At 36.3% G+C, this 14,604-nt stretch overlaps 1 protein-coding gene across 1 annotated transcript in view; it reads left to right on the forward strand.

The window, feature by feature from the left end:
- MACROD2 (MACRO domain containing 2) overlaps positions 1–14,604 on the forward strand; it is a 1,889,795-nt gene that overhangs the window by 997,005 nt on the left and 878,186 nt on the right. The window lies entirely within an intron of this gene.

Here is a 14,604-nt window from a genome sequence, read left to right on the forward strand (position 1 = left end):
GAAGCACAGCAGAGATAGTTTTAAACTTACCACCAACCCATATGTAAATTTAAATGTAAATTATTTAAATGTACATTTCATCAAAGGCTCTAGATGACAGGCTGCTAATAGTCCACACATGATGGAAAAGGCTGAACAACACAGTGGCAGTAGCAAGTAAAGTAGGACCTTCTTTTCTAAATGGGACATTGTTTTTGATGATTTTTTTAGTTTGTATATGAAAAATATTACAAAGATATACAAATTAAGAATTTTTGGTTATACATGCAAAAAATTGTATGTGCTATACATTCATACAACTGGCAGCACAGTTTACACCAGCATCACCACATGAGTGAGTAATGCATTGCACTATGACGTTATGACAGCTATGATGTCACTAAGTGGTAGGAAATTTTCAACTTCATCATAATCTGTTGAGACCACTGTGGTATATGTGGTCCATCCTTGACCAAAATCTCTTTCTGCAGCACATGGTTGTATAAGAGTGTCCTAAGAGTCTCCATCATTCTTTTCAGGAAGAACCAAATTTCATCTTCACTACATGGTGTACAAGAAACGGGAAGAAATCTCTGTACAATTGAGCATTTTACATAGGCCAAGTAGTACAGTTGAATACCAACTAAGCAGAAAGTTTTCATTTTGGCTGCAATTCCTTATCTAGCAGCTGGCTTTCCAAGAGTTTATTTGAAGAGAGAAGTAAGTAGTTGACTGTGTTTTTGTATCTTTGCTTTGTAGGTGAGTAAGCATTAGAAATATTACAAACGAAACCTTTTAGAGAGTTAATCTGTCTAGAACCTTCTGTGGATCAGAATCCTGTGAAAGCAGATGCTGACTTATTAGGTGTACAGGGGGATGTGAATCCTAGAATTATTTATGACATATCTGTTCCCACTTAAAATGTAAAGTGGGAAGCCACCAAATGGGAACTGACTTTCCCTTCGGCCTCTAACAATGCTATTTCATTTTGTGCTTTGGAAGGTGAAAAAAAGAGTGAAGAAAAAGAACCATTAAAAAAGATTCTCCACAGATAAGCAGGGAGAAATTTAACCTATTGCCTTGCTTTGTCCATAAAAGGTTTTTCTTTTTTCTTTAATATGTGACAGTTTGATATCTGAGGTATTGCTATTCCTTTTTCCTTTGTAAATGAACTGATGGAAAGAACATATTGTCTGATAGTAATCTTTCCTGTGTACACACGGATATTATACAATTGATAAAAATGATTGAATTAAAAAATGTGCACAGATGTATCCAATTTTTTTGTGCTCTATTTTTATCACCTCATGGAGTCTGCACACATCAAGACTAAGACCTTTCTGTTCCAATTGTGAAAAAAAGGCATTTCACATATGAAATGATTCAATTGCCTCTATGATTCTAGACAGTGACTTTACAAAGATTAGCCTAATTTATTTGTAGAGCCTTCTATTATTTATTTGTTTATTTATTTATTTATACTTATTTATAATTAAAAAAATTTTAAATTATAGTTTAGTTACAATATTATATTAGTTTCAGGTGTACAACATAGAGATGCAACATTTATATAACTTAAAAAGTGATGACCTCAATAAATCTTGAAACTGACACCACACATACTTATTACAATTATTGACTATATTTTTTATGTTATATTTTACATCTCCGTGACTATTTTGCAAGAACTAATTTTTACCTCTTAATTCCTTCTTTTTTTTCAGCAACCTTCTCAAACCTCTCCTATCTGGCAACCATCAAAATGTTCTCTGTATCTATGAATTTGTGTCTGTTTTTTATTTGTTTATTTTGTTCTTTATATTATACCTATAAGTGAAATCATATGGTATTTGTCTTTCTCTGACTTACTTCACTCCACACAATACTCTCTAGGTCCATCCATGTTGTCACAGATGGCAAGATTTCATTCTTTTCTTATTTTTTTTTTTGTGGCTGACTAATATTCCATTGTATATGTATACCACTTCTTTATCCATTCATCCATTGATGAACACCAAAGTTGCCTCCATATCTTGGCTTTTGTCAAAAATGCCACAATGAATATATGGATTCACATATTCCTTCGAAGTAGTGTTTTGGGTTTTTTTATATAAATACTCAGAAGTGGGATTACTGGGTCTTCTTTGTCTCTTATAGCTTTTTGTTTCAAAGTTTATTTTGTCTAGTATAAGTATCGCTACCTAATCTTTTGTTTGTTTGTTTCCTTTTTCATGAACTATCATTTTCTATCTCTTTACTTTCAGTCTGTGACTGTCTTTAGGTCTGGAGTCTCTTGTAGGCAGCATATGTAAGGGTCTTATTTTCCTATCCATTCCGCCACTGTTATCTTAATCCATTTGCATTTAAAGTAATTATTGACAGAACTCTAGTTATTGCCATTTTATTATTCATACATTTTTTCTTCTCTTTCTCCTCCTTCTCCTTCTCCTTCTTCTTCCCTCTAACATTTCTTGTAATACCGGTTTGGTGGTGATGAACTCCTTTAGCTTTTTCTTGTCTGGGATTTGATTTCTTGTCTGTCCTTTGATTCTACGGGATAGCTTTGCTGGGTAGAGTAATATTGTTTGTAGGTCTTCGCTTTTCACCGCTTTGAGTATTTTATGCCAATTCTTTCTGGCCTGCAAAGTTTCTGTTGAGAAATCAGCTGACAGGCTTATGGAAGCTCTCTTATAGGTAACTAACTGCTTTTCTCATGCTTCTTTTAGGATTCACTCTTTGCCTTTAACCTTTGTCATTTTAATTATGATGTGCCTTGATGTGAGTGTCTCTGGGTTCATCTTATTTGGGACTCTCTGTGCTTCCCAGGCTTGTGTATTCTCTTTGCCAGGTTAAGGAAGTTTTCTGTCATTATTTCTTCAACTAGATTTTCAGTTCCTTATTTATTTATCTTCTCCTTTTAGTACAAATGTTGGTATGCTTGATGTTACCCCAGAGGTCCCTTAAATTGTCCTCATTTTGGGGGGTTCTTTTTTCTTCTTGCTGTTCTGACTAGGTGTTTTCTGCTACTTTATCTTCTAAATCGCTGATTTGATCTTCTTTCATTTCAGTTATTATATTCTGCATTTTCGATTGGTTCTTTTTTATGTTTTCAATCTCTGTCTTTATATTTTCTATCTCTTTGTTAAAATTCTCACTGAGTTCATCTACTCTTCCCCTTAATTCCCTTAGCATCCTTATAATCAATATTTTGAACTCTGCATCTGGTAGATTACTTGTCTCCCTTTCGTTTAGTTCTTTACCTGAGGCTTTGTTTTATTCTTTCATTTGGGACATGTTTTTTGTCTCCACATTTTGGCTGCCTTCCTGTGTTTATTTGTATGTTTTAGGTAGGGCTCCTATGTCTCCCAGTCTTAGTAGAGTAGCCTTATATACTAGGTGTCTTTTGAGGCCCAGTGGTGCAATCTCCCTGGTCACATGACCCAAGTGCTCCAGACATGTTCCTTGTATGGGTTGTGTGGGCCCTTCTGTCATAGTTGAACCTTGGTTGCTATTTGTATGTCAATGGGAGGGACTGACTATTAAGCAGATTGATTGTGAGGACTGGCCAGTGACTACAGTGGAGGGGCTGTTATGCAGGGGCTGACCCTAGAGAGCAGGATTCTTTTTAGCAGGGCCCTGCTGCCTGCTAAGTTGGCCCTTGGTGTGTTCTCTTTGGTCAGAAGCTGGCCACTGGGTGTGCAGGCTCTGGAACATCTTGGAATAGGCCCTGCCACAGGCCAAGGTCAGCTGCAGCCTGTTCCCTGTCTGGAGACACCTGGCATGAGCCACCAAACAATTTTCAGATTGCCGCCACCCAGGCTGGGCCTACAGGTGCCTTGAGAGGCCAAGCTGAGAACTGAGGCTAGTTGCTGCTAGTGCCGGGTTTGGGGCCGCCCAGGGCATACTGAGACCAGATGCTGCTTATTTGGGTTTTGTTGACCTTTGAGAGATTTTAGGAAAGTTTGCAGCACGACCCAAGACCGTTTATTTTTATGAATAATCTGTTAGAAGTGGCTTGGGTGGCCCTGCAAGTTGGGTGGGGCAGGATCTCAGGGAATCGCCATGATAAGGCAACCAGTATTAGCTAAGTTAGTGGAGACTCAGATACAGTGGCCACCTGGGTCCACATTCTGGGTAGAGGGAGGGCTCAACAAAGGAATAGTGGCCTCTCCCAGCACTTTTGTCTGGGCAAAAGCTGCCCCTCCAGACCTCACCCTTTTGAGCTGCCGCTTCAGTGCTGGAGCTCAGAGCAAGTGAGTCCATCACTGAGTAAGTCCCTGTGTGGGCCCTTTAAGAGGAAGGTCTGCAAATCGAGCAGCTCTCCATCTCACTCAGCCACAGCTCTACTGGTTTTCAGAGCCAGGTGTGGGAACTTCTCTTTCCAGCCCTGGAAACTTGGGCTGGGGAGCCTGGTGTGGGGCTGGGACTCCTCACTCCTCTGGGGGACCTCCCAACTTTTAACTGCCACACCTAGGTATGAGATCAGACTATTCAGTGTCTCCACTCCTTCTACCAGTCTCATGGTGGCTTCTTTTCTATATCTTTAATTGTAGGACTTCTATTCACCTAGACTTTAGAAGATTCTCAATGATGGTTGTTCTGTAGTTTAGTTGTAATTCTAATGCGGTTGTGAGAGGAGGCATGCACAGTGTTTACCTACTTCGCCATCTTGATTGGAATGCTCTATTTTAATTTACTTGAATCCATGGTTGTCAACATCCTATGGTAAAATGCAAAATCACTTTCCTGTCTCTATTTAATGTGATAAAGTATAAATATTATAGATTATATGATTACTATTGGATAGGTCAGCAGAGAGAAACCACGTGTTTATTTTAAAAACAGTAAATGTTGTGGAGGAATTGATGACAATGAGATATTTTGCTTTTCTTTGAAATTTAAGATTTAGGGATTAGAAGCTGTTTACAGACACAACATCAGTAAGGCATCCTCAACTCTATGGATTTTTAAGTGTAAGGCTGTTCATATTTTATCCATTTTTATCCATTCATATTTAAGAATGTTTCAGAATATCAATGATAGACTCTAATTTTTAGCTTTGATTGTGATAATTTGTAACCCTCAAAAATACAGGTTTTCCCAAAAGGTCAATTCGACATTAAATTACTTAAGATGTTGATTATTTATTGTGAGGTTTATCATTCTTTATTTTTATTCATGATAGTCATTTTATTTATTTGTTTATTTTTTCATCTAATCCACTTGCATTTATTAACTGCTGAATCAGTTAGGATGTTTTCCTGCAAATTATGAAGAGTTCCTTCAAAAGTGGCTAAACAATAGAGATTATAAACATGTACAAAAAGCCTAAATTATAAAGGAAAAATATAAATTTAACTACACTTAGGTTAAAAGTTTCTGTGAATCACAAGATCCCATAAAACAAAAGTTAAGCCACAGATGGGTAGAAGATATTTGCAATTCATGAATAGGCATTAATATTCAGAACAGATAAAGAAGAAACTAAAATCAGTAGAAAGACAAATGATAAAAATTGATAACTACAAATAGGAAAATAATAACATCCCCTAAACATAGGAAAAATATTCAAACTCATTATTAAGCAGAAAATGTAAATTAAAAGCAAAATGAGATATTATTTCACATAAAGCCTTTACTTTACAAAATATTGGCAAGAATGTGAACAAAAAGAGACTCATTCCATTGGATGGGATTTATTTGTACTAACTTTTTAGAGAATAATTTGATAATGTCTGGTAAATTTGATGGTAAACCAAATCTTTTAAGGGAGCAATAATATTTCTAGATAAATATGCCAGTATTTTAACTACTATATAATCTTGCAATTTGGAGGCCTGACATAATATTAGTTGGTCATGAAATCATTTCTTTAATGAAATAGAATAGAGATGGATAGAAAGTATCTGAGTGTGTCACATGTAGTAAAGATAATCATTGTTTTGTAAAATTTTTTCTAGAAATACATGTGTGTATGTGAGAACATGAAAACTTATTTTAAAATGTATTTATTGATTTTTGTGGATCATGGTCAAATGCATTTGAAAAACACTGCCATAGACAAATTTTCACATTTATGAAAAAAGAGACTTCTTGTTTATTGTAGCAATAAACTGGAAACAACACAACTGTGATGAGAGAAAGAATAAATAAGGTGTGATACCTCTGTATAATAGACAGCTATACACAGTGAAATGAAATAATTCGGAGATACATATATCTATATAAATGCATAATTCTCAAAAGCATAATTTTGAGTTTACAAAAATCAAGGTGACAAAGCTATTTACATATGATGCCCTTATAAAAACTTTAAAAGATACAAACTACATTATATCTTATTTAGGTTAAACATATATATTAAAATATATACTCATGAATGAGAAAAATAAACACAAAATAGGAGGTAAAGGATTGAGAAGGACTATACAGACTTCTTTTGTTTGATTTCAGGGCAAAAAAAAAAAGGATATGTTTTTTCATATGACAAGAAGTCTAAGGGCTCAACAACATCATCAAAGACTTAAGTTTGTGTTTTTCACTACCTTCTGCCAGTCTCAAAATTTTCTTGATTGTCATATGCTGGCTATTGATATTTCAGGTACTACATATAGACTTGCCAAGTCCAGTGATAGAAAAAAGATCATTTCTTCCATGCATTTGTCTTAAAAAAAAAAAAATGAGCCCTGTCTTGTAAGTTCCTTAACAGATTGGCCAGACCTGGATAACATGCCTGTTCCTGCACCGGACACTGAACAAGGTAATAGGACCAACGTGATTGGTTAATTTCATTCAAGATTTATCCAAGTCACATGGAAGTGGGGGAGGACATTGTAATAAAAGTGAAGCTCTACCAGGAAGAAGGAGAAAATACTGTTGGACAAGTAGTATTGGCCACAAGTGTATATGCCCTGGGGATACAGAGATGAACACAGAAGGCTCCTCAGGGAATTTTAGCGGAGTTTAAATTCTAATGGGAAAACTGATAATAGAGGACAAATGAATAAGATCATTTCAGATAGATGTAAATCCTTGAAGACCTCTCTGATGAGGTGGCATTTGAGCTAAAATGTGAATTACATGAAGAAAGCAGCCATAAGCAGATCTGAAGAAAGAGAATGCAGGAAGCAGAACAAATGGTACAGGAATGATCTTGCTGTGTTAGACTAAAAGAAGGAGTCTAGTGCACCTAGAAAGAGGAGAGAGAATGAAAGCATGGCATGAGATTAAGTTTGAGAGCTATACAGGAGCCAGATTATGTATGTCTTATGAGGTCTCGTGAAGACTTTACATAGTTTGTATAGGGTAGTGCAAAGCCACAGGAGGGTTATAATCAGGATTGTGATGTGGTGTATATATATATAGTATGATTTTTAAAAATGGCTTTTTCAAAAGCCCAGGCAAGTGGTGATGATGGCTTGGACTAACTAGGGTTGGGGCATTGGAAACAGGGAGAAATGGACCTGTGCATATAGAGACAGTGAAGTGGAAAGCAGCATGATGAAGAAGGCAATACAAAGGGGTTATAAAGTAGATATTGTTCTGATAAGCTGTCCCTTGGGACCAGAACTGAAAAGCTAACCTGGAAAGAGACACCATCAACCTATGAGGAAAGCCTTTCAGAAAGGCACAGTGTGATGGTAGAAGGATTTCTTTGCATTTTCAGAGTTTGGTAAAACTGTGTCAGCACATTGATGCTCAGCAGACATCCACAGACAGCAGTCATTTCTGTTCATTGCTTAAAACCTAACATTTCCAGTCATACTTCTAACTGTGAAGTGGAAGTAGTTATTATTTATTAGCATGATCTTCCAGAAACACAGAAACAAATTAGAGACCTAACCACTGAAGACTGCAAAAAGATGGAAAGATTCTACAAAACTGCTATGTTTGAATAAACAAATATTTGAATGTTCAACAGGAAATTTTCATGGCGTGACCTAATTCCTGCTTGTCCTGAGTTCACTACAGCAGTCTAGGTACCTGCAGAACCTGATCATTTATGTGCCTATATTGCCTTCTGGGAGTGTTTTACTCACCTACAGAACTGGACTTTTTATTTGCCTGCTAATATGCTCTAATCGCCTTTAATAGCAGCCTTCATCTTGAATATGGGATTTAGAACATTAATTTTATATAGTATATTTAAAAAGCAATTCCAACAAATAGATATTAGCCATTAAAATAACTTTTTTGTTAGTAAATAGATCCAATTAAAACTACATTCTGATTTCCATATCTGAAAATGAAAGTGGATGATTTTGTTTTATTTTTTAAAGTCCTGAAGAAGAGGCATCTGTACCATTCCTTTCCTTCTTTAGTCATAAAATTTTTGCTAACATAATATCTATTAATCTGAACGCAGAGTATTGGTAAAAGTAAGATGAATTGTCAAAGTAAATGAAGAAGACATGCAACATATACGTACATTATATGGGTTTCTTTTAGTTGTAAGTGGCAGGAAACAGCTAAAACTGCAAAAGGAATTTAGTTGTACGTAGCTGGGAGGTCTAGGTGCTACATGATGCAGGAACTAAAATGAGATATTCAAGGCATGTTTTTTCTTGCCAACTCAGCCTTCCTACCTTGTCTTTGCTCCATTTGTAAATGGCCGTAATGTCATGGTGGCAGGATGGCTACAGCAGCACCAGCCTTATGGTCTCTCAGGTTCAAATCCTATTTCAGGCAGTTTGAGAAAAATCTCATGGCTTATCATTGTCTCTGGTTGTGCCATTCCTGAAACAACCTCTATAACAAGGGAAGTAAAGTTCCTTGATTTAATCACATTCCTTCCACCTCTTGAAAAGGGGATTGAATCCACCCTAAACAAACATGAAGCCTAAGAAGAGGGCAAGGGTGGTTTCCCAATAGGAAATTGGCATGTTGTTACCAAAATAAATAGAGAATGCATGCTGAAGAACCAGAGAACATAGTTGCCATTGCTCTGTTTCAGACTGTTAGAGGCTAAAAGGTTACCATGTGGGGCTTCTAATAATTTGTCAAGAAAAACTATCCAGTACTACACTGTATCTTCCTCTAAGATAACAGATTATTCAGGGAGCTTCTAAGTAGTTTGCTTCTGAACTTCTAGCACTAGAGGCAGCCCCAAACTCAAAAGAATGCATGAAGGATTTGCCTGCCCCAAACCAGGTGCTTGATATGTATCGTCTCATCACGTACTCACAAATATTTTATTATTAGTCCTATTTTCAAATGAGGAAGCCGAGCTTCAGGCAGGTTAAGGAACTTGTCTGAGTTCCCATAACAAAAGTGCTATAGCTCATGTTTAAACCCAGATCTCTTTGTGTGTAAAGCAGCCGAACACAACTGCTCCATCAACTTTCTCACTGAGTCAAGCAATTTGCTTTATTTCTTTTTCTTTTCAAAAATTTGAATTCTGTGGCATTTACTTTAGGATGTAGACTTAAGTTATAAAGTAAATTTTGACACATTTAAAAATCCCCAACAAGGAAATTTTCCTTCCCCAAGTATGTAGTGAATGCCTATTATATGATGTAAGGGGACAATAGCAATGTAAAACAAGTTGACTGTGCCATTCTGGAATAGTTTCATGACAATAATAATATAGAAAAGACAGTCTTCTTTTTTCTGGGCCCTTCATCATAGTTCAATCCAACCTTGAACTCTCAAAAGAAATTACAAATGGTGGACTTAAAACAAGGTTAACACTTCCCTTTGAGATCTCCTCTTAGACTAGAATAATCTGGTAGCTGCAGCCATCATACCAGATTGTGGTTCTTGAGTTTTCATTATTTATATGCCTTTTGGATTGTGCTGCCCTTGTGAAGAACGATCTTGTTTTATTCTCATTTGCATCTTCAGCACAAAGCAGACCCCAGATTCGTATTAGGTGCTCAATAAATATTTCTTAAATTAAGTGCTCTAGAGTAATTGGCCATAGATATTTGGTATATTGATGCCATTAAACATTTTACTACAGATAAAATATACAGAAAACACATTATATTTTAGAAATATATATACATTAAATATCATGTAATACATAAATATATATCACCTAATATATGACACATATATGGAATATATGTTATCACACACTTATACACATTCCTTTTTGTCAATGTATACATGTAGATTTTCCTGGTTCATAACATTGAAGGTTTTTAGGTATTGTTTTTAAACAAACGTTATAGCCCAAAAACTTTCCTGGGATTTGAATTCTCATATCAGCATGTTATGAAACTATAAAATAGGAATAGTTTATCTTCTGACCTCTACCATTTCTAATCCCCTCCCTGCTTTATGACATTAAAAACAAACATCGTGACATAAATTATATTTAAACTTTTGGATAACATTTTTTTAACAAGTCACAAAAGATGTAATTCTATTTTTCAAAAAGCGATTTAGTTCTACAAAATTGAGCTGACATATAACCAACTGGTAGTTAAAGGAAAAAATAACCCTACCATTTATTGTCAAGCTCATTAAATTAGCTAAAAGTATGTTTGCAAATGGATATTATTGGTAAAGCCCCCAAGAGTTGTAAATCTTTAAAAACCTTGCAATAATGCATAATTCTTCATGGTTCAAGATTTCTTAAACATACAACATGCCTGTCTCAGTTATGATTCCTATCTTTTTTTTTTTTTTTCAAATCAGAAATGTAATTATAGCAATAAAGCTAAATAGTATATACTCTAAGGTTACTGTCCATCTAACTTAATACATTCAGAGACTTTTCTTTCTCTTTGGCTGATGATACTTCTACTCTGCTGAAAGAAATTATTGCTACTCCCTAGCCTATTTTTTACATTCTCTTTTCCATTTTCTGTTTCAATGAAACAACAGAATAAATTACCTAACTTTGGTTTTTCTACTATTTACAAGAGATTTTAATTTTTTAATGTGATAGAATGTGGGAGTTTTACTGTTTGTAATAGCAAGAGCTGCGGATGAGCAAACAGAGGCTAATAGACAATAAATAACTTGTCTAAATTCATGGAACTAATTGCTATCCAGGTTCAGCTTGCAGAATTTCAGAAGTAGCAGTGAATTAAGTAGGCAAGTTCCATGGAGTCTTGAAAACAAGCTTTTAAGTCAGTCATATGCCAGAAGGAAGTAGAGGGTAATGGTTAAGAACACAGACTTTGGAGTCGCGATTCTTGGGATGGAATTCCTACCTCCTCACTTTTTAGCTATGTGATGCTTGGGCAAGTTAGTTAATTTTCTGTGCTCATGTGTGGCCATCTGTGAAGTGATGGTGTCTTAGAATTTAGGTACAGATTTTACATGACAATGCCTGGCTTATACTAAGCAATGAATAAGGGATGGTTAATGCTGTTTTTTTGTTGTTGTTATTTTTCTCTTCTAATGCTTTGGTAAGCATTAATCAATTAAGTTAAAATACCTGTATGGAATTTAATAACACAATGGTGGGTGTTTCCTTTTAGTGCTTTAATTTTTGCCTGTTACAAGTGTTTTAATACACTGTGCATCATATTTCTACATGCCACATTGCCTGCAGTTTACACAAGTGACTTGTTCTGTACCTGGTGATAGTTGCCTTGACCTTGCCTCATTTTACTGCCAATTCCCTTCTAGATATGCCTGGAATCAACTGGTTCTTCATTTTTACTGCCATTACCCTAATTTAGAATGTCTTGTTATCATTTTTAACTGGTTCCATCATACCATCCTACTGGATATCCTTTCTTTTAGTATTGCTTCCTTAAGTCTATTACCTGTATTTGAACCAAAGCAATTTTAGTGAAGCACAGTTCAAATGATGTAATCTCTAGGTAAAAACCCATTCACAGCACCCGAAGCTCCCTCAGAAAACAGTGATAGTCCCATCATGATTTGGCTTTTTTTTTTCCTGTCTTCTCCTGTGTGTCCTTTCAGATAGGCTATATAGAGGAGGAAACTGAGGGTCAGGGAGGTTAAATAATTAACTTGAAGTTGCACAGCTAGTGAGTGACAGAACCAGGACCCCATCCCAGGCTTCCCTGCTCTACAGTTTAGATTTGCATGGTGATTACATAGATCAAGGGTCAGCAAACTACAGCCTGTGGGCCAAATTTATCCCACTACCTGTTTTTGCATGTAAAGTTTTATGGGCATGTAGCCACACCCATCATTTACATATCTCTGTGGCTGTATTTATGTTGCAACAGCAAAGTTGAGTAGTTGCAGCAGAGACTATCTGGTCTTCAAAGTCTAAAATATTTACTACCTGGCTCATTACAGAAAAAGTTTGTTTGCCCTTGACATAGATCATACTTGGATTTAAAAGTAAAAATGACAGATTCCAGGTTGTTCATAGTGAGGAAGTCTGTGATCAGAGTCTTCTGCCATTTTAATGAAGGTTAATGAAATGTTGCCTTATCAACTAGAAGAATCACTCAAGTACTAATTCCTGAATGTACTAGGTGATTTTAATTACCTAGATAGCTTTGGGAAAACAGTTTGACAGGATACCGATTGTCCAATCAGTTATTTTTAAAGTGTTACTGACAGTGTTTAATGTGGAAAAGGGAGGAAGCTAAAGAGATGGCAGGCCTCCTCTACCTGATTGTGACTAAGAAAGAACAGACAATTGCAAACAAAATGGGGTATGTGATTTGTAAGAGGCAGAGACTGTGAAATAAATGGCAGAATTCAAAATGCTAAAGTAAGGGATGAGGAATAGCAGCTGAACAAAGAATATGAATTTTAAAGAAGTAAACTTGAGTATGAATGCTCTGAGCCAGAAATGAGTAGATATTTGCATAAATATGGGCACAATCACCTGCTGAATGCACTCAGAAAGTTGTCCATTGACCTACTTGGAGGGAAAAATTGGAATACCAAGTCATTCAGAAAAATTGACCAGTTGTTTAAGTTAAATGTGCCAAAATTCCAAAAAGAGCTAAGCACAAATAATATTTCTCACAAAGGCAATCTCTTGTTCTTTGAGAAGCATTTTGCCTTTGAGAGACTAGAGGGCAGAGAGGCAACAAGCACAGGTTGCGATAATGTATGTGCCAAGAATAAAAAGAGGCCATGTTCAGAATGTGCCAGGAACATGATGATGGTTAAGCCTTAGACTTGGATATGGTTTTCCTTCCAAAGAATTCAAAGTATGGAAAATTACAAAATGACATTATTATGGCCTGAGAGAATAAGTACAGTTTCCAACTGCTATCATCTAATTTACTTTAAGGGAATGACTTGTACACCCTGGGCTTACCTTGCTGATGCCTCTGTGTAGTTGTGTCCAAAGAGAGGTGAGAAAGGACTTGTGGTGCTCCGTATGTTCTTTTGGATGAAGAAATGTGATAGAAAGATGGTTTCTTCCTTGGTTCCTTCATTCATGATTTAATTAACTTTCATCACAGCCTACTGGGTGCCCTGCACTGAACCTGGGGACACCAAGATGAATAAAAACTTGTATTGAGAAGAAGATGCAAAAACAAATTATTACCATACAATTTGATTAATCTATTCTAATACTTGAGGCAGCATCCAAGCCAGAAGCTGGTTGAGGAGTGAGAGGAGATGAAATGGGGAAGCAGGGTGAGGAGGTTTAGAAATAGAGCAAAGACACAAAATTCGTGTGACCAGACTCCATTGTCCTCAAAGTAATTGCTTTTAAATAATGAGATATTTCCATGTATTTTGTGGAAAACCAAAAAGAACAGCAACCCAGTGCCATGTTCTTGCCCTTCACGCAAGATATGCAACAGAAGAAAATATGAGCATGTAACGTGTGGCCTGATTCACCCTTCTGTGAGAAATGAATGCACAGGAGAGGCTTCTATCGCCCTTTCTGTGTGCTCTCCAGCAGTTTTCAGTTGGGTTTGAGAGACAAATAGCGCTGAGAGCAAGTCCGCTGCTGGCACCAATACTCAAATTCACTGGCTTCATTATTAGTATTTATCATTACTCCAATAGCAACCACTATTTGTTGAGTGCTTACTGTGTACTAGGCAATGTGCTCCACACCTCCCTCCATTGCTCATTTAATCCTTACAATAATCCTATGAAGAGTAGTTTTACCCAGTTTTCAGAAGATAAACTGAATCCCAGAGTATTCAACTAATTTTGCCAAAGTCACTTGGCTGACTTAAGTCTGCCACTGCTATTTTTTAAAAAAATAATTTAATAATGGAGTTCATGGCTCTAATCACTTGATAATTAATTGTGATGAAAAAACTCAGCTTTTTCCTTCCCGTATAGGGAAAATCTCAGTTCTTCCCTACTGTGTGTTTCTTCAATATGAATCTCTACTATTCACACAGACATTACTTCACTTCTGACATTCTAGGCACCAAATGTGTGGAGGCTTTTCCCCACACCAATCAGTTATCTTCAGCACCAGCTGGGTGTCATACAATTTAACTCAATACTAATATTATCTACTTGGAGACAGTGTCAGATCCCACAAGTTAAGGGCTCTCCCCACAAGACTGTTCACACCTCATTTCAGATGCCAATCATAAGTAGGTCCCCAGGTTACCCACAACTTCTGTCTAGTTGGGCTACAAATTGGAGGTTTCCTTGACCTCCTCCTCAGGTTCAACTAATTTGCTAGAGCATCTCACAGAATTCAGGGAAACAGTTACTTACTTTTACCAGTTATGCAAGATACATGGAGCAGAG

Source organism: Pteropus vampyrus, unplaced genomic scaffold (genome assembly GCF_000151845.1).
Source record: "Pteropus vampyrus isolate Shadow unplaced genomic scaffold, Pvam_2.0 Scaffold7, whole genome shotgun sequence".
NCBI classification, from domain to species: domain Eukaryota; kingdom Metazoa; phylum Chordata; class Mammalia; order Chiroptera; family Pteropodidae; genus Pteropus; species Pteropus vampyrus.